The sequence below is a fragment of the Mastomys coucha genome, unplaced genomic scaffold (genome assembly GCF_008632895.1).
Source record: "Mastomys coucha isolate ucsf_1 unplaced genomic scaffold, UCSF_Mcou_1 pScaffold17, whole genome shotgun sequence".
Taxonomy (NCBI): Eukaryota; Metazoa; Chordata; class Mammalia; order Rodentia; family Muridae; genus Mastomys; species Mastomys coucha.
In genome coordinates, this window is record NW_022196899.1 from 40,193,002 (window position 1) to 40,215,210 (window position 22,209).

Here is a 22,209-nt window from a genome sequence, read left to right on the forward strand (position 1 = left end):
AAAATTAATATGACCAACATATCCTAATCGATTGAAATCCAATAATATGAGGAATTGGAAATTTGTTGGTTGTCACCCAATTGTTTCTCTAATTTGGTAATTGGAGAAATAGGTCCAATATTGTATAATCTATATACATTGTCAGCTTGTATGTGACAGTGTCTGGCTGTGCACAATATAAGCGTCTTGAAATCTTGCTTCTCCTATCTCAGCCTCTCTACTAGTAGTATTGTTTATTTTTTTGTTTTTACACTATACTATGGTTTTCAGACCAGCTTATATATTTCAAAAGTATTTATATACGCAAAAGAAACATAGATGATTAACTAGGGAGGTGGCTTGTAAGAGAACAACAAAGTGTGAGACTGAATGCTTTGCTTGACATTTGTAACTCTTGTATCAAGTTTGAAGAAGAGGACTTTATAAGTTACTCTTTCTCTGAGATGAATGCTTTTCCAAATTATCACAGCTAATGAAACAAATTCTTATCCTCACATAATGTCTGTGCCATCCTTCAAGCAGAACCATTGTTCATTGTAACAGTTGGCAAATGACTTTATGGATAGACCATCTTAATACCTACACTATTTCTTAAATGAATGTAATCTGTTCTCTGTGGGCTGAGAATGATGTCACTCACTTAAGTCAAATAGTTTTGACCATAGCAGGAAGTTGGTATCCAAAAATTGAGCCTACAATTCATTTCTGGGTTGCAGCAGAACTATCAATTCTCAGCTTAGCTATGATGGAGGTAAAATCATTTAGTGATGCTAGGGTCATTGAAATACAGCCTTATTACAATGAAAGTCAATGTCTAAAAATTGTTCTTATTTTGGGCTTTTACCACAGTAAGAGCCAAGATTTTAAACTCTACTAAATACAAAACAAACAAAAAGATTTTATATATTCATGTTCATTTAAGAAAATACTAGTAGTGATGTATTATTTTTAAGTATACAGTTAATATGTTTGGAGTTATTTAAAATTTATATTAAGAAAAATGCATTTTCACTATTGCTATAGACGAGCATCTACATAAGACTGTTAAATTGATTGTTGTTTTATATCAAACAACTTTTATAATACTTATTTTTATTTTTATAACATTTTATAAATTTTAGGGAATATGACAAAAAAGATATTGTAGGTATTGAAGGGGGGGTCTCTAGTAAAGTAAAAGGCTGAATGATAACATCTGGCTCTTTGCCAAAATAAGTCAATGCTTGCTTTCTACCAAGCACAATCATTTGGCAACAGCCTCATAATATGGCAAGATATTATGTTTAGGCGATACCCTTGAATGTATCCAGATAAGAAGTGCTTTTTGCCATAACAATGCTGTAGGAGCAGGAGCTGTGTTGAAAATGAACAAATGCAAATGTAAAGAATAATTTATGTAAGTAACAGATTGATTTTCAATAGCTCTTTATACCTGCTGTAAAGCTGATATTCCTTCTATAGTTAAAAATCTAGGAGAATTTGGATCAGAATTACCTCTGAGAATATCAAATTAAGGTTTCAATTCTCCTGTAGTAAGCTTTAGATAGGGGCAAAGCGAATTGATATCACCTAATAATTTTTGAAAATCATTTAAGGTTTTTAATCTGTCTCTATGAATAACTATCTTTTGGGGAATAATAGCTTGATCTGTGAGTGTAAAACCTAAATAATTATACGGATCCTGAGTTTGCACCTTTTCTGGAGCTATTTTGAGTCCCTTCTCATTTAGAGCAACTTGTAAGTCTCTATAATATAAAATTACATCCTGAGGATTTTTTCCTGCTAATAGGACATCATTTGTGTAGTGGGCAATATGTATCATTGGCCATTTTTAGGATGGCCAATATAGGATCTTGTGCCACAAATTTTTGACATAACATTGGACTATTAGCCATACCCTGAGGAAGGACTGTTCATTGATATCTTTTCATAGGTTCCTTAAAATTAATAGATGGAAACACTAAAAGCAAATCTCTCACAATCCTCAGGGTGCAAAGGAATTGTAAAGAAACAAATTTTCAAATCCATAACTATTTTATAAAATCCTTTAGGAATTGCCACTGAAGATGGAAGTCCAGTTTGCAATGTTCCCATAACTACCATTGTTTCATTTACCTTTCTTAGATCTTGTAAGTCTCCATTTACCTGATTTTTTCTTGATGACAAATATTGGCATATTCCACAGGGAACTGGATTCCCTCAGATGTCCTGCCTCCAATTGCTCCTGTACTAGCAAAGAAGCAACTCCTATCTTTTCTTCAGATAAAGACCACTGATCAACCCACACTGGAATATTATTAATCCATTGAATTTTATCTGCATGGGGCTCAGGCAAGAGAGAGACCATCATGGAAAATGGTTCAAACCTTTACTATTAGAATGAGGCTTAGGGCCTCCAGATGTTCTAATGTCCTGTTTTGACCTCTGTTTATTAGCTATTTCACTAGGGCTGCACAAGACAAGACCCATTTGTGACAACAGATCTCTCCCCCACAGAGTAACAGGCAGATTTAACATAACATAAGGCTGAATTTGTCCTAAATTACCTTCCTCATCTCCAGGTTAGAAGCCTAGAGGTTCCTTTTGGGTTATTGGCATAACTAATTCCTTGGAGATGAGTAATTGTCTCAGACAAAGCCCAAGCTGAGGGCCAGTCTTGGCTTCTAATGATAATCATATCCACTCCAGTATCTATTAAACCTTCAAAAATTTTTCCTTCAATAATTAATTTAAGATTAGATCTTTTACTAGTGATAGATTGTACCCAGTATACATCAGAAGAACCAAACAACTCTGTCCTCATTTTTAATAAAATTAGAAGGCATTGGATACAGAGGGATTAAAATAAGCTGAGCAATTCTCTGATTAGCAGGTACTGTAATAACAGCACGAGGTGAAGAAGCCATTATCTTAATCTCCCCTTGATAATCACAGTCAACAACACCTGGATAAATCTGCAATCCATTCACAATTGTGCTACTTCTGCCTATAAGACATCCCCAAGTCTCTGTGGGCAAAGGCCCAAAAACTCCAGTGGGCAGAATTTGAACTCCCATTTCTGGACTTAATACTGTGTGTCAGGTGGAACAAAGGGCCACTCCTGAGGTTACCCTGAAAAGTTCAAAGATGGATTTCCTTGGCTGGGTGGCAACCTCATGGCCCCATATGCTGCCTGTTGTTTTAAAAAGGGGGCCCGGGGCTGGCCCCTTCACTCATTTCCTGACCAGGTATTTTCTTGAAAGCTTTTTTAAAATCTACAATCTCTGGCCCAAATGCTTCCCTCTCCTGCAACAAGGACACATTCTCGGGACAGTGCCTGATTGCTGCCTGCTTGTGGCTCCTAATTTCCTAGGGAAATCATTTTTAAAATGATTGAGACTTCTACATATAAAACATCTTTTATTCTCCTGCCTTTGCGCCAGGATCTCTTGAACTGTAGTTCTCTGCAATGCAGCTGCCATACTCAAACCTTGATTATAGGAAGGTCCAATATCTGCACAAAGGTGAATATATCCAGATAAATCCATCTGACTCTTGTGTGGCTGAATAGATACTCTGCTCGCTGCATTAGCGTTTTCATAAGCCAACTGTGTAATAAGTGGACTGTCCGTATGAGATTCCCCAAGGATTCTGCACGAAGCTTGCTGTAACCTGGCCATGAAATTTTGAAAAAGCTCCTCTGGACCTTGTCAGATGCCAGCTAGACTTCCACCAACCTCACCTTTCATAGGCAATTGAATCCAAGCCATTCTCGCTGCCATCACAATTTGTGCATATACCCCAGCAGGATATTCAATCTGTTTAGCATTTTCTTCATACTGCCCTTCTCCCAGGAGCATGTCTAGATTCCATTCTGGATTACCTGACTGAGCATTCCACACAACTGTCCTTTTGTTAATTTCCCACCATTCTGAACTCCAAAGTAAAAAAATCACCTCCTAGCAATGCAGCCTTACATAAAGTTCTCCAATCTTGAGGTGTTAAATTTGACTCTATTACATTATCCAAAAGTGCATGCGTAAACAGGGCATTTGGACCATATTGAGCCACCGCTTCTTTTAGATCTTTTATCACCTTGAATTCTAAGGTCTGATATTGTCTATATCTCTCATTTTGCTGATCAAGCCTTTCCACTACAAGAAACACTAACACTCCCAAAGTGTCTTGCCTGTTTTCGCGAGCCTGATTAATTGCTCTCTCTAAAGGTGAATGACCTGTCTCTAGATTGCTGTCCTTTCTTTTGCCTGATACTGCCTTTAGCTCATTCAACTCATTATTCAATTTCTATAACTTGATTTCAAACTCCAATTTACTTAATTGTAAATCTCCCTGAGCCTTCTCTCCTAGCATAGTAGACATAGAAGGAGCAGATGATACAATAGTGGACCTAGAGGGAGCAGATGATGCATATGAATGCCACTCCTCTCCATGAGATGTAGAGATCTGCTTTCTGAGGAAGTATTTTGACTCTCTTTGCTTTCTGTATCTGTACTTTCTGAGTCCTGTGAGCTCGATTTGCTTTCTGACTCTCTCTCTCTCCTCTATGATCTCCTTTACAAGTGCCCAAAGGGGGAGAGTGAATCTGTCTGCCTTATTATTTCTCAGAGATCTTCTAATTTTTTCCCGTCTTTTTATTTAACTCTTACTTCTTGAAGCAATGGGCAACAAGATTTTATCTTATCTGAAAGATCTTTCAATGCAACTTTTCCCCCCTGATTTCTCTTGCCTGAAGCAACTTATCTGCAATCTGTATAGCTGCTTTTGATTCATTCAAACCCATTTTCACTGTCACACCCCCTAGGTGAATTAAATGACTGGTCAGTGCCAACTCAACCTAGCCCTGTACCCTTCTTACACGACAATACTTCTACAATATGAAAATAAGGCCAGTGCTAGCATCAAAATTACCTACCATTTAGAATGGTATATGACCTTTTATCCTTTTCTTCTGAATCTTTAGGCAGCGCTCTGCTTTTGACAGTGTGTCCTTTATCTTCCATATCTGAGTCCACAAGTCTGGGTACCATCTAAAACTGTCCTGCAGTTTCACGAATTTGGGTTCTCTCAGAAGAAGGACCAAAGGACCTGAATTATAGGGTTCAAGATGCAAGAGAAAACAAAACACAAAGCCAAGTTGCGTCCCAATCAAGGCTTCATCTTTACTTAGAATATCCAGAATATACATATATATATATGTGTGTGTGTGTGTGTGTGTGTGTGTGTGTGTGTGTGTGTGTGTGTATATATATACACATATATAGGTACAAGAGAAACTGAAACAGAATCTCTAGGTTACATGATATTTCCATAACATAAACACTGCAGAAAAGGTCAAATGCCAAAGTCCCCAGCAACTCTGATGGTCTCCAGGCGGTAGGCGTGTACGTTTCTCAGTGTGAATTTCCAGGCAGCTGGAAAAACTGACAGTCTGCAGAGAGATTTGTCTTATCTCCCCCAGTGATAGCCTCCAAGCAGAGACTGCCAGAGTCCAAAGGCTGAGCTGAAGCGGGGAGGTAATAGTGATCTAATCTCTCAGATTAAAAATTTTATAAAGATAACTCAGTATAAATAAATTAACATAACATACCACATTTTATGAAATATAGCTTTATTTCTAGGCAATTTAATAGCATATAATATGCCACACATTCAGAATCCAGATACTAAACATGGAATGTTATATTACTATTAACCTGGATTGAATGGGTTCATTTAAATAATAATCTCAGACAGAGAAAAGATATTCTGTAGTGGTACACAATGGGATGCAGAATACATAGATACTAGAGAAGGCACATGTTTTGTTCATGAAACTGTACCACCATACAAACACAGGATGAAATTTAGGACTATAAAGCCATTATTAAATAGATACTAAATATTTTATGAGTGCCAGATATATAGGAGAGCTATTATTTTGACTGAGAAGAATCCTGGTTTGTCTTAATTTTCTGCAAGACTCTCTCTAACTCTCTGGGATGCCATGCTGATAGAAGTGCCCTGTTCATCAAGCAGACTCAGAATATAATGGACTGTCTAATAATATGATTTACAGTGGGAACATACTAGGTAATATAGTAAGGTTATTTACAACATGAACTACTCTACTATAGCAAATTGTAATGTGATTTAGAGTGGGGATTGCTGAACAAGATTGTCCAATGATGTAACACAGAGTGGGGTCTGTGGATCAAACTGTAGTATCTTGACCTGTAATGAGGATGTAAGCTTCAGTCACTTTTGTAGTAGGAAAACTGTGAATATGCAACTAACCAATTCACATATGAGCTTGTACAGTTATGAAGATAGTAAACATGCTTACCATTCTAAGACTTACAATTTGCTGTAATCATTGTTGTATCATTCCATACATCCAACTCTGAGTATATGAGTCCTCTCTATGCTAGCACCCATGCACTCTTGTTTTCTGTAACTTATTGCTAACTGTCTCTTACTCCATGAAAATAGAAAAATTTTCAGTTTCCTTTATGTCTAACTTTGGCTGCAAACCTCTTTCTTCCTATATGAGTCTTACCTTACTTTAGACTGATATGTGAAAACCTGTATTGAAATGTTAACTATGCTTCTTGTTTGTAGGCCATTTCAGTGGATCTATAAACATAGGTGCTTATAATTCAAGATATAGTTTGTGCATTTATGTTTCTCTGTATATTTATATACATATATGCCTATTATACATGCATAAACAATAATATACAAAATATATATACATGTAGATATTCATGTACCCATATATGTATATATTTTTATTTTAATATTTTTGTAACTACAGTGACTATATGACAGAAAACTTCCTCTCACTATATTCAATACATTTATATTTGAGATGATATATGTAAAGCAATTTCAGATTTTAATAAATGTGTCTTCAAACCATGCTAATCAACTTATAGTGAATGATAGTCATACTTTCTTTACTCTTTTGCTTAATAGTTCCAGGCAAAACTCTTGTTTTTACCTGTTATAGATCAATTTGTTAGCCTTGTTAAAAGTAATTGGGGATTTTAATAACAAATTTGGTGGGTTACATGCTCTTCCTGCACCGGCCCTGGAGCTATGTTGATTTGTAAATGAAACACACACACACACACACACACACACACACACACACACGCGCACACACACATACACACACTACACAAATTAATTTTAACATGCCTCAACTACTTTAATGGATGGACGTTTCTAATCCTTCCTGCTTCTTGAAAACACTCCCTTCTGGTACTCATGAGTTAACATTTTTTAAAATGTATGTTTCATCTCTGCTACCCCAAACACAATTTACAGAGTGGCCTACGCAGCAGCTTTCCCTGATTCACATGTCTGTGGGGCTTTAGGTCTGATCTTTCTTCTTTCCTGTCATGATGATCATTCCTTCCTTCGTCTCTCCTAGTTTCTCACCTATGCAAATCTAAAGGACCCACCTCAGTCTATCTGGCCAGCCATTAGTTATTGGTATCTTTATTTCCCAATTAATATCAACTGGGTGCAGGGACTTGCAGTGTCTTACAAGCAAACATAGGAATTCCCATGTAATTTGGGAATTCATTAAATCAAATACACATCAACACACATACACCCACTCCCCCCCCCCACACACACAGAGAGAGAGAAAGAGAGAGAGAGAGAGAGAGAGAGAGAGTGAGAGACAGAGAGAGACAGAGAGACAGAGAGAGAGAATGAATGATATAGATTAGATATAGAAATAGATATAGATAATAACTATTTAATAAAAAAGAAAAAGAAACTAGCCACTGGACATATAGTCAAAAGATGCTTCATCCTATTACAAAATCACTTGTTCTACAATATTCATTGCTGCTATATTAATAACAACCAGAAATTGTAAACAACCTAGTTGACACTCAATATAAGGGTGGCTCCAGAAGATGTAATACATTTTATACAGTAGAGTATTACTCAGTGGCTTAAAAAATGGCATAATGAATTTTGCAGGCAAAGCAAAAAAATCCCACTGAAGTATCTCAGATCTAGTAAGATGAACATGGTATGTGTGATGGTTTGTATATTCCTGGCCCAGGGAATGGCACTAAAAGGAGGTCTGGCCTTGTTGGAGTAGCTTTGTCACTGTGAGAATGGGCTTTAAGATCCTTCCAGCTGCCTGGAAGTCAGTCTTCCACTAGCAACCTTCAGATAAAGATGTAGAACTCTCAGCTCCTCCAGCACTATGCCTGCCTGGATGCTGCTATGCTCCTGCCTTGATGATAACGGACTCAACGTCTGAACTTGTAAGCCAGCCCGAATTAAATGTTGTCATTATAAGAGTTTGCCTTGGTCGTGGTGTCTGTACACCTCAGTAAACCCTAACTAAAACAGAAGTTGCTACCAGGGACTAGAGTATTGCTGTGACAGACCTGACCATGCTTTTGTTTGGAGGAATGTGGATTTTGGAACTTTGGAAAGCAGTGGAATGTTTTAAATTGAGCTTAATGGATTGTTATAGTAGGAATATGGAAGACTTTGTTTCTGAATATGATTTGAACAGTACATACCTGGCCCAAGAGGTTTCAGTGGGGAAGAATTTCAGAATGTAGTCTAGAGAGTGATTTTATGGTATTTTGGTGAAGATTGTGGCCGCTTTTGATCTTTACCTGAAGAATCTACCTAAGTCTAAGTTAAAGAGATTTATATTAATTACATTGGCAAAGAATGTCTCAAAGAAGCTCAGCTGAGACTTTTTCTCTGGTTAAGTCTCATGAAGAGCATTTTTAACAAGCATAGCAAGCTTAGAAATGCAAAATATAAAGTATATGGTTCAAGTATTAAAGGGACACCAGGAAGTGAAATGGAACTGAATCTTGTGTTCTAGCACATAACACATTAAAGGATTTTGGGGCAAGATCCTACCCAGCTAAGTTTAGATGCAGGCATGGTGGTATACACCTTTAATCCCAGGAGAAAAAGCCATAAAGTTCTCTACATTCAAGGCCAACCTGGGACAATGCAGGTTCTAGGTGAAGAAAAACTTAAATACAGGCATGATTGTACATGTCTTTAATCCCAGCACTACATCAGACAGATCATGCAAAGCTCTGAGTTCCAGGTCAATCTACAGAGCCAGTTCCAGGAAAGCCCAACTTAGGCAGAGGGTGAGTCAGAAAACAGGAAGCTGGTAATTGAGTAAGGGATGCAAGAATGTTTCAGCCCTAGGAAGCAGAAGAACTTAGTAGCTTTTTTCTTTTTGTTCTGTCTTTATAGTCAAAAGGGGAAGGAAACTACTGGGACAATTGATGCTGGTTAGCTCAAGCTGAAATAGTGGTGATTAAGAAAAGATCAACATAACTTAGGTGAAAACTTCTGGAAAGTGTTTTCTGAAAGCACAAAGAAACTGTGTTCTGGAAATTGCCAAGCTTGTACCTCATGATGCAGGTGTACTTGGTAATTGTGTAAGAATCACCAAGTTGCTACAGGTTTTACAGCAATGAAGGGTTCTTAATACCCACTGAGGCTTGGCACTGTGAGGGGTCATGGAAGACCATTGGTGAAGGTTCAGCCTCAGTTACAGTTGATGGCCCAGAACTGAAGGGATTATGCAAAAGATGTGAGGCTTGGCACCATGAAGAGAGCCTATGAGAGGCTATTGGTGAAGTCTAGTTGCAGAGGAAGACCCCAGTGTTTAGGAAATACAAGTACCATGGGATTATCGTTAAGAACAACAACAGCAGTGGAGTGAATTAACCTGAGCTTAGAGTTCTATGGAAGGCAGAGCTGGAGAAGTGATGCCAGAAGTGATCCTTTGGAGGATCCCAGAAGATCATGTCTGGATCACATACATTGAAACAAGATGCTGTAACATTGAAGTTGCCTTGAAGACAACAAGATCTTTGAAATGCCAGAGACATAGGATATCTCCTGAGGAATGCTGCTAACGGGGATTAGAACCAGCCCACAAAAGAAGTTTGTTGTAGTCAATAAAGATGAAAAAGAATTTGGAGATCTGAAAACTGCTTTGACATCAGACATGGATATGCAGAGTTTGGAGTTTGCCCAGCTGGTATCCTGTCTTGCTTTTGGGATTATAGTTAAATGATTGGATGGGTCTCCGAAGAGACTTTGAACTTTGGACTTTTAACATCGTTGAGAGTGCTATAAACTATGGGGACTTTGAAAGTAGGATTAAATTGTATGGTTAGATATGGCCCCCATAAACTCATGTGTTTGAACAAGTCTATGGGAGCTAGGGAGTGAAATGTGATGGTTTGTATATGCTTGTCCCAGGGATTGGCACTATTAGGAAGTGTAGCCTTGTTGGAGTAGATGTGTCACTGTAAAAATGAGCTTTAAGACCCACATCGTAGCTGCCTGGAAGTCAGTCTTCTACTAGCAGCCTTCAGATGAAGATATAGAACAATCAGCTACTCCTGCACCATGCCTGCCTGGATGCTGTTATGCTCCTGCCTTGATGATAATGGACTCAACCTCTGAACCTGTAAAGCAGCACCAATTAAATATTGTCCTTATGAGAGTTGCCTTGGTCATAGTAGTCTATACAAAGCAGTAAAGCCCTAACTAAAACAGTATGTGTTTACTTTTCTGTGAATAATAGACCTTTATTCAATGATAACCATGTTACAATCTGTAGAACCACAGATGGTAGAGAGTAAGAGTTTAGATCTTGTTATGAATTGCAAATATAATAGAAAATTATGTATTGATGGGGTGAGAATGGAATGATTAAACAGAGAGGAGGTAAAGTTCACTGTGAAGTAGAAAAAAGAGAGAGACAGCCAAAGGAGCATGTTAGGGATATGATGGAAGTATAATACAGGAGGAACTTCCTAAAATATATAGCTATATGAAAATGAGCTAAATGAAATCACCATATAATGAAGAAGACAGTTCTAACTGGACATCTCTTCTCAACAAACAAATCTTCCAGGACTGAAATTTGGTTATTTCTATTTAAGATGTTGGCCAGTGCGGTTCCTTGGAATTTCCCAAACCACCCAAAATTGTCAAGAATATTGTTGAATATAATACCTATACAATTCCCTGAACACTGAGAGGTTGAGATAGTGCCTATATAGAGCTTTAACGTCTATAGTCTTTTACATATGAAGTTACATTGCACACTATAAATAAGGACATGTAAACACTAATCCAGCCACAATTCCTTTGATTTACAATGATGTCTTGTCTAAAAGATACACTAAGGCAATGATGATACAAAGCTTATGTGAATATCTAACCAATATGTAATTTAAGACTCATGCCACAAGATAGAAACCATATCAAGCATTGGTTTTGTAACTAAGAACAAGAGATCCAAAATTGGATTAGGGGTGTAGGGTAAGACCAAATAGTACTGGATTTTAGAAAACAAACAAAATAAAACATAGTGGTGAAATCATTCCTAATGATTTTCTACTATTTCATAGGCTTGTGCCTTGTTTAGCAAACATAAGAGCAGCTTCCTCCTACAGGATATAGAAACAAATATACAGACTTATGGCTAGACATTACCTAGAGTGTGATGGCAGAACAGTCAGACCTTAAGGTGATGATTCCATTCAAACCTTCCTCTCAAATCTCAGGTAACTCACCAAAGAGGAGCATCAAAGATTTCAAGAGCCAGGAGTGATAGAGCACACCTAGACAATAAAGTCCTCTAAATCAACAATATCAAAGTTCATATGAACTCACAGAGACTAAAACAGCATACATGGGTATAAAACAATTTGTGTTTTTAAGGAATGCCTGAGTGTGTTAAGGAGTGAGTCTGATTCCTGTGTCTTCTCTTTGGCTTTTTTTTCTCTGTTGGTTTGTTTTGCCCAACATCAATGTGATAATTTTAGTTTTTAACCTTATTATATTATATTTTAGTATGTAGTTAAATAAATGAATTAAGGAATGCAAATATGGCAACCAAGGTAAATGTCAACAACATTTATATCTGTTGGAAAAAGGACAATTAGTTTTCTCTACTAGAGGGGCACTGGGTACATCAACCAGGCCAGGGGATGCTCATCTTCAGTCCTCATGTTTAACATATAATGGACTGCCCAGCTTTATGTGTGCTTTTATTTGTTTACAGTTTAGTGTATTAGGGTGCTGTTTTATTTCATTTTCTTGTTTTAGAGGTATCTTGTTAGTATATTGGATTCTTTTGATTGTTTTTTGAGTAAAAACTTAAAGTTGGATAAATAGCGATGGGGAGAATATATAGAAGGATTCAGAGACAGGGGAGAACTATCTTTGAACATAAAAATTGTTCTAAATAATGAAAAATATAAAATTAAAGAACAAAGTATATAAATGGCATATTGATTTAATGTAACATGTTTTCATACACATTATATATTTTTACTTACATTACACTAAATATGTTAGGGAATTGTTTGAAAATATCCTTTGAGATTAAATGTTACACCATGGAATGACACTTGTGAGTACAGGATGTTCCAAAGAAAGCAAAACATACCATTTTGCAGTAAAGATTATGACAGAGGGAGTAAATATTTCAACAGGTTTGGAGAGTCCTGAGAACTGACCATATTTATTAGACTTTTTCCTTCCCAAGCATCTATAAGCTATAAGGACTGCTGAGCAACACTTCTTGAGGAGCTGAGATTTCTAGAAGAGCTAGAGGGGAACCTGAGTACCTGAAAGAGACATTCTCTCACCTGCTACACTGCTGTTAACTGTTCAGCTACCTTCTAATTCTCCAATGCCATAAGGTAAAATCCATGCTAGGGTGGACTTCCATGATGTAGTTATTTTATCCTTTAAGTAACCTCTCACCCATTTCCTGTAAGAGACCAAAATAACCTTATTAAAACTCCCTGGTTCACAAAAAAAAAAAGAAAGAAAAGGAAGGAAGGAAAGGAGGAATGGAGGAAGGAAGAGAGAAAGAAAGAAAAGGGAGAAAGAAAGAAAGAAAGAAAGAAAGAAAGAAAGAAAGAAAGAAAGGAAGGAAGAAAGAAAGGGAAGAAAGAAACAAAGGGGACAGAAAGACTGACAGACAGACAGAAAAGGAAAGGACAGAGGAGGGGCAGGAAGATGATGATTATCATCCTACTTGGTTTATTTCTTAATCAAATGAAATATGGCTATCATTTTTACCTTGAAAATTTACAAGGTATGAACTTCAAGCTTTAAATCATTATAAAATATGTGATATTTTTCCAGGAAATTTAAAATAATTTCAATCCATATTCCTCACTTCTTTGCTGTTGTTTAATTCTGGCTTTTACTTTCACATGAATTATCACATTTTGTGCTACAGTGTGGAACCTAGGGCTGATAAAAATAATTTTAGTTTTAGTGGAGTAAATACTGAACTGAATTTTACCTTCTGAGTTTATATAGTGTGTTTATGTCTTGCATAGCCCACTGATGCCCTGTAATTTCTACTACTCATCAAATACTTGAGAAAGATCACAATGATACAGGCTTTAAGCCAGTAGAGTGGCTTTCAGAGGAGCAGGGCTCTTTCCAAAGTCTCTCCTCTCTAGGAGGTTCTTCTTGGCCCTTGTGATTTTAAATGCTACATTGTATCTTTTAGCAGCAGAATCTTCAGTTTCTTAAAGTACAGGATCCACTACAAATAGAAGATGTGGAGGGTAAAATTAGTCTTCTAGTGGCCCATTATCTTGAGGAATTCAGCCTGGGTCATAACAGAAAAAATTCCTGAAATATGAAAGGTTCAAGGACAATGGAATATTTTTGTCTGTAGACCCGGCAATCTACAGAGATGTGGTTCTGTTCAGGTGAATTTCACAGCTAATGCTGCCATCTCTATGTAAAGACATATCAGTAATCAAAAAGAAATTGTTCTTTCAAATGACTGGACATATAAAAGTAGATATGTTTTATTAATCAAATAGGAACAATTTGCTGTCTTATGCCTGGAACTATTCTGATTAGCCTTGTGAGGATCTTAAACAAGTCTTGCATTATTTTTGTAGGTGAGAAGACATTATGAATAGCATGTGGAAACTGAGGAAATAGAGTAAGAGTCCCCATGTTTTTGTTCAGAATTCATAACTAAAATGCCCTTCCTTGATGATGTAGTTGTTACCACACTGTAATTAGGTTTCTTTTTTTTTTAAGGGAGTTGAATATGAGAATTCGTGTGAACAGCAACTTGTAATGAGATATTGATCCCAGAAATAGAAATGGCAGCTCATACTTTTGTCTAGCTCCACTAAATAATTGAACTTACTGATAAGAATAATGGAAATTTTTCATCACATTTTTGGCATTTAGAAAAATATTATATATATAATGGATCCTAGATTTTCTCAAATTTGATATATTTCAACAACATGGTAACATGGAGATCTAAGATATATATGAGTTGGTAGTTACAGAAATGAAACTCAGTCATGTAAAATTATAGCTAGAAACTTAATTATATGTTTTCTTTATAAACAAATTTCTAAACTAAAAGTCTTTGTTATATTCAGCAGGCTATAGGGATTCTTAACAAACAGTAAAATCCACAAATTCATTATGACCAAGTTCTTTAAATACATGTGATCATATACTTTAATTTAAGCAAGATAATCATAGAATACCAGATGATGTCAGATATTTTAAAGATGGAACGACAAAATACAACACAATTTTTATTTTCTCATTTTCTCAGAGGTCAATGATGATTTCTCCATAGTTTTAAATAATTTCAGATCAACTATTTATAGTATCTATGTTATATCACTCACTAGCTTCTGTATAAACCCACTTTAAATGATATCTAGACTTACAAACTTTTATTAAATATATGCATGAAACATTTGCATTTATGCTCCTCAAAGTAGTGTGTTGATTTTTCCTGGTCAGTAGATGATAAAGTAAGTAGTTATGGTGTGAAGGCTTTCTCTAAAAGTATGAATCACCATTCCATGGAATGGTTTTCTTAACTGAATATAAAACAAAATTTACTGAGCACCAGCATCATTATCTTTCCTTTTCTTATCTGCAGATGTTAAGCAGCTAAAAGCTTTCTGCTTCTCCTGATATGACTTCCTTGCACTAATGGACTGTACCTACTTCAACAATAACTCCATGATTCATACTATTTTATACATGACAAAATAGTTTGTCTTGGGAATGTATATATACTTTTTCTCCTGTACATTTTAAAAAATCTCCTTCATATTCTAGACCACCACCAACGTGTATTTTCTTGAACAGAGAATTTTTCCCTATTTATGAACTAGAAAAATAAGGTTGAATTCAGCAAGCCCCATCACTCATCAAGCTAACAGTGTGATTTAGAGAGTAATGGACAGGAAAAAGTATGTCTGTTTAAATAAAATCAATACTTGACTATAAGCATATTAGTTATAAGAAGTAGTACTAAGAAGTACTAAGAAAAAAAGAAAACAGTAGCTTTCTTCCTTATGATTAGATTACATTATTTTGTTTGATAACATAAGCATGATTTGGTGCATATCTACTTAACTATTAAAAACTACATTTGAAAGTACGTTTAATAATATAAAACAAAACATTTGGATCAGTGTAAGATTCTACATGTACCAAATGTATATTTGGTAAACATAAAGTAATAGTTTAAAAATGTAAAAGCTGAAGGATAAATAATGATTTTTAAAAATTACTCCAGAAAATTCACTAAAATAATACAAAGAATGAATTTTCATTTTTAATTTTTGTACAAATATTAACTAGTCATTATTAATAAAACTTGGGTACTTACTGATTTTAAAATAAGAAACTGTCTTAAGTACTACATTAATTTGTAAAGTTGTAGTATGGTTTATTAAAAAGCACATTCCTTATATGATCTAATACTCATTTTTATAGAAAATATGTCATCAACAACAGGTATGCAAGTTTGACAACACTGAGTGTTACTATCTTTGCTTGCAATTCCTTTTCTTGTTCAATCTATTGCAAGCTTTGAAGTTTAAGCAAGATTATTTATAAATATCTATTTGTGGTATTTATAAAAGTAATGAAAATATACCATGAAATTATTATGTTGTAAAGAATTATTTGGCTTGATATTGTAATAAAATACAAGACTTATTAAAACATACATATTAAATTTAAAATTAAAAGCTTTATTTATTGTATTTAAATTCAACAATTAAATTCAAATATTAATTTTGTTACCCAAATAACAATGTAAAATAAACAATATCACCTATAGGCAACTACACTTTCAATGCAAATGTCACACTATTATTCAAAGATGCTATAATAAATAGATATGGAAGATTTAGTTGTTTTTTTAAAAGATGTTTTCTTTATTTACAATATCTCCTTACCAAGGTTCCACTCCAAAAAAAAAAAAGAAAGAAAAAAAGAAAAGAAACTAAAACTAAAACAATCCCCTGTTCCCTCCCCCTCCCCCTGCTCACCATCTCACTCCCTCCTGCTTACTGGCCCTGGCATTCCCCTAAACTGGGGCATAGAACCTTCACAGGACCAAGGACCTCTCCTCCCATTGATGACTGGCTTGGCCATCCTCGGCTATATGCATGGTGCTGGAGCCATGAGTCCCCCCATTTGTACTCTTTGGTTGGAGTTTTAGTCCCTGGGAGCTCTGAAGGTACTTGTTAGCTCATATTATTGTTCATCCTAAGGGGCTGCAAACACTTCAACTCCTTGGGTCCTTTCTCTAGCTCCTTCATTGGGGGCCCTGTATTCAGTCCAATGGATGGCTGTGAGCCTCTACTTCTGTATTACTCGGGTACTGTCAGAGCCTCTCAGGAGAGACAACTATATCAGGCTCCTGTCATCCAGCACTTGCTGGCATCCACAGTAGTGTCTGGATTTGATGATTGAATATGGGAAGGATTCCCAGGTGGAGCAGTCTCTGAATTGTCCGTCCTTTAGTCTCTGCTCCATAGTTAGTCTCTACAACTCCTTCCATGGGTATTTTGTTCCCCCCTTTAAGAAGGAATGAAGTATCCACACTTTGGTCTTCCTTCTTCTTGTGTTTCTTATGGTTTGTGGATTGTACTTTGTGTATTCTGATCTTCTAGGCTAATATCCATTTAACAGAGAATGCATACCATGTGTGTTCTTTTGTGATTGGATTATCTCACTCAGGATGGTATTCTCCAGATCCATCCATTTCCCCAAGAATTTCATAAATTCATTGTTTTTAATAGCTGAGTAGTACTCCATTGTGTAGATGTACCACATTTTCTGTATCCATTCTTCTATTGGAGGGACATGTAGGTTCTTTCCAGTTTCTGGCTGTTATAAATAAGGCTGCTATGAACATAGTGGGGCATGTGTCCTTATTACATGTTGAAGCATCTTCTGGGTATATGCTCAGGAGTGGTATAGCTGGGTCCTCTGGAAGTACTATGTCCAATTTTCAGAGGAACTGCCAAATTATTTTCTAAAGTGGTTGTACCAGCTTGCAATTCCACCAGCAATGAAGGAGTGTTCCTCTTTCTCCACAACCTTGCCAGTATCTGCTGTCACCTGAGTTTTTTATCCTAGCCATTTTGACTGATGAAATGGAAATTTTTCTAGACAGATACCTGGTACCAAAGTTAAATCAAGATTAGATAAAAAACCTAAACAGTCCCATATCTGCTAATGAAATAGAAACAGTCATTAATAGTCTCCCAACCAATAAAAGCCCAGGACCAGATGGGTTTAGTGCAGAGTTTTATCAAACCTTCAAAGAAGGCCTAATACTAATACTCCTCAAACAATTCCACTAAATAGAAACAGAAGGTACTCTATCCAATTCGTTCTATGAAGCCACAATTACTCTTATACCTAAACTACACAAAGACCTAACAAAGAAAGAAAACTTCAGACCTTATGAATATTGATGCAAAAATCCTCAATAAAATTCTTGCAAGCCGAATCCAAGAACACATCAAAATGATCATCCATCATGATCAAGTAGGCTCCATCCTAGGGATGTAGGGATGGTTCAATATATGGAAATCCATCAATATAATTCAATATATAAACAAACTCCAAGAAAAAATTCATTTGATCATCTCATTAGATGCTGAGAAAGTATTTGACAAAATTCAACATCCCTTCACGATAAAAGTCTTAGAAAGATCACGAATTTACTGAGAGCAAGACTGAAGTCACTAGCTAAATGACAGCCACATCAAGGTCAGTAGGATCAGGTATCCAGGTGTGAAGCAGGCAGAAGAGCAGTGGTGCCCTCCCTGCTGGGGCTATTTTGGTATTCCCATGCCAATTCTCTGGGTCTGCTGGAGGCAAGCACCAGGAAGTTCCAATCTAACAGTTCCTGCTAATGCCCTTAAGTGAAGGAAGCCCTTCGATTACTTTCTAGTATGTAAAACAGTTCTATACCCCAATTTTGATTGTGTTATTTGAGTTTTTTTGGTTGTTGGCTTCTTGAGTTCTTTATATATTTTGGATATTAGCCCTCTATTGCATGTTGGGTTAGTGAAGTTTCTTCCCCAATCTGCAGGTTGCCAATTTGTCTTATTGATTATGAAGTTTTATGAGGTCCCATTTATCAATTCATGATCATAGGGCATGAGCCATTGGAGTTCTGTTTAGGAAATCTCCCCCTGTGCCAATGACTTCAAGGCTCTTTCCCAATTTCTCTTCTATTATATTCAGTGTATCTGGTTTTATGTTGAGGTCCTTGAGCTTTGTGAAAGGTAACAATTATGGGTATCTTTTCATTTATCTACATATAGACAGCCAGTTAGACCAGCACAATTTATTGAAGATGTTTTCTTTATCCATTCTATATCTTTGGCTTCTTGGTCAAAGTTCAAGTGTCCTTAAGTGTGTGATTTTATTTCTGGATCTTCAATTTTATTCCATTGATCAACCTGTCTGTTCTGTACCAATACCATGAAGTTTTTATCACTATTGCTTTGTAATAAACCTTGAGGTAGAGGTTGGTGATTCTCCCTGCCATTCTTTTATTGTTGAAAATTCTTCTCATTATTCTGTGTTTTTGTTTTTGTTTTTTTTGTTTTTTGTTTTGCATTTCCAAAATAATTTGAGAATTCTTTTTTTTTTTTATATCTTTGAAGAATTGTGTTGGAATTTTGATGTGGGTTGCATTCAATCTGTAGGTTGCCTTTGGTAGGATGGCTATTTTTACTATGTTAATTCTGCCAATCCATGAGCATGGGAGAGATCTCTCCATTTTCTGAGATCTTCGGTTTCTTTCTTGAGAGAATTGAAGTTATTGTCATACAAGTTTTTCACTTGTTTGGTTAGAGTTACCCCAAAATAGATTATTTGTGGCTATTGTAAAGGAGTTGTTTTCCTAATTTCTTTCTCAGTCTGTTTTTCATTTGTAAAGTGGAAGGCTACTGATTTATTTGAATTAATTTTATATCCAGCCAATTTGCTGAAGTTGTTTATCAGGTGGAGAAGTTCTCTGGCAGAATTTTTAAGGTTGCTTTTGTATACCATCATATCATCTGCAAATAGTGATACCTTTATTTCTTCTTTGCCAATTTGTATCCCCTTGATCTCTTTTTGTTTTCTTACTGTGCTAGCTGGCATTTCTAGTACTATATTGCATAGATACTGGGAGAGTGGGCATCCTTGTCTTGTCCCAGATTTTAGTGGGATTGCTTCAAGTATGCCTCTACTTAATTTTATATTGTCTGTTGGTTTGCAGTACATTGCTTCAATTATGTTTATGTATGGGACTTGAATTCCTGATCTCTCCAATACTTTTAACATGAACGGGTGTTGTATTTTGTCAAATGCTTTTTCTGCATCTAAGAAGATGATCATGTGATTTTTTTTCCTTTGAGATTGATTATATAATAGATAAATTTAATGGATTTTCATATATTGAACCAACTTTGCATCCCTGAGATGAAGTCTACTTGATCATGGTGGATGATGTTTTTGAAGTGTTCTTCAATTCAGTTTGCAAGAATTTTATTGAGTATTTTTGCATCTATATTCGTAAGGGAAATTGCTCTGAAGTACTCTTTTTTTGGTTGGTCTTTGTGTGGTTTAGGTATTAGACCTTGTGTCTTCATAGAATGAATTAGGTAGTTGTACTGGCTGGTTTTGTGTGCCAACTTGACACCAGCTGGAGTTATCACAGAGAAGGGAGCTTCAGTTAGGGAAGTGCCTCCATGAGATCTAGCTATGGGGCATTTTCTCAATTAGTGATCAAGGGGGTAGGGCCCCTTGTGGGTGGTGCCATCCCTGGGCTGGAAGTCTTGGATTTTATAAGAGAGCAGGCTGAGCAAGCCAGGGGAAGCAAGCCAGTAAGGAACATGACTCCATGGCCGCTGCATCAGCTCCTGCTTCCTGACCTGCTTGAGTTCCAGTTCTGACTTCCTTTGGTGATAAACAACAATGTGGAAGTAAGCTGAATAAACTCTTTCCTCCCCAACTTGCTTCTTGATCATGATGTTTATGCAGGAATAGAAACCCTGACTAAGACAGTAGTGTCCCCTCTATTTCTATTTCAAGAAATGGTTTGAGGGGATATTGGTATCAGGTCTTCTTTGAAGGTCTGATAGAATTCTGCACTAAATACATCTGGCCTTGGCCTTTTTGGGGGGGCGGTTAATGATTTTTATTTCCTTATGGGATATGGGCCTCTTTAGATAGTTTAAGCTTCCCTTGATTTAAGTTTGGTATGTGGTATATGACCAGAAAAAAAAACCCATCCATTTCATCTAGATTTTTCCAGTTTTGTTAAGTATAGGTTCTTGTAGTAGGATCTACTGATTTTTTGAATTTCCTCCGTTTCTGTTGTTATGTCTCCGTTTTCATTTCTGATTTTGTTAATTTGTATTCTGCCTCTTGGCCCTTTAGTTAGTTTGACTAGGGGTTTATCTATCTTGTTGATTCTCTCAAAGAACCAGCTTTTGTTTTTGCGGATTCTTTGTATTGTATTCTTTGTTTCTCTTTGGTTGATTTGGTCCTGAGTTTGACTATTTCCTGCCTTCTTCTACTGTTGTGTGAGTTTGCTTCCTTTTGTTCTAGAGCTCTCAGGTATGAGGTTAAGTAGTTAGTGTAAGATCTCTCCAGTTTCTTTACCAGGGCACAAAGTGCTATGAACTTTCCTCTTAGCACTGCTTTCATTGTGTCCTATAAGTTTGGGTATGATGTGTCAACATTTTCATTAAATTCCAGGAAGTCTTTAATTTTTTTCTTTATTTCTTCACTGATCAAGTTATCATTGAGTGAAGAGTTGTTCAGTTTGCATGTGTATGTGGACATTCTGTTGTTTTTGCTGTTATTGAAGACCAGCCTTAGGCCATGGTGATCTGATAGGATGCATGTTATTATTTCAATCTTCCTGTATCAGTTGAAGGTTGTTTTTGACCAATTATATAGTTGATTTTGGAGAAGGATACTATGAGGTGATGAGAAGAAGCGATATTCTTTTGTTTTAGGGTGAAATGTTCTGTAGATATCTGTTAAATCCTTTTTGTTCATAACCTCTCTTCGTTTCACTCTGTCTCTGTTTAGTTTCTTTTTCAATGACCTGTTCATTGGTGAGAGTTGGGTGTTGAGGTTCCCCACTATTATCGTGTGGGATTCAATGTATGTTTTGAGCTTTAGTAAAGTTTCTTTTATGAATGTTGGTGACCTTGTATTTTGGGCATAGATGTTCAGATTGAATCTTTCTTTTGGTGGATTTTCCCTTTAATGAATATGAAGTGTCCTTCTTCATCACTTTTCATTGATAACTTTTCATTGAAAGTCTATTTTATAAGATATTAGGATGGCAACTTTAGCCTATTTCTTGGCACCATTTGATTGGAAGAACTTTTCCCATTCTTTCACTCTGAGATAGTGCCTGTCTTTGTTATGGAGGTATGCTTCTTGTAAGCAACAAAATATTGGATCTTGTCTGCATATCCATTCTGTTACTTTTATAGGTGAGTTGAGTCCATTAATATCGAGAGATATTAAAGAGATGACTGTTGGTTCCCGATATGTTTGATTTTGTAGGTAGCTTTATGTGCTTGTGGCTCTTTGCTTTTGTCTTTGTTGGGATATGCTTAATAACTTGTCTTTTCTTTGTTGTATGTACCTTTCTTGTGTTGGGGTTTTCCTTCAAGGATCTTCTGTAGGGCTGGATTGGTAGACACATGTTGTTTGAATTTGGTTTTGTCCTGGAATATTTTGGTTTCTCCACCTATGTTGATTGAGAGTTTTGCTGTGTATAATAGCGTAGGCTGGCATTTGTGTTCTCTTAGAGTCTGCATGACCTCTAACCAGACTCTCCTGGCATTCATA

At 36.2% G+C, this 22,209-nt stretch overlaps 1 pseudogene; it reads left to right on the top strand.

The window, feature by feature from the left end:
- The window catches only part of LOC116094692, a 96,921-nt pseudogene that overhangs the window by 59,552 nt on the left and 15,160 nt on the right, over positions 1-22,209 (top strand).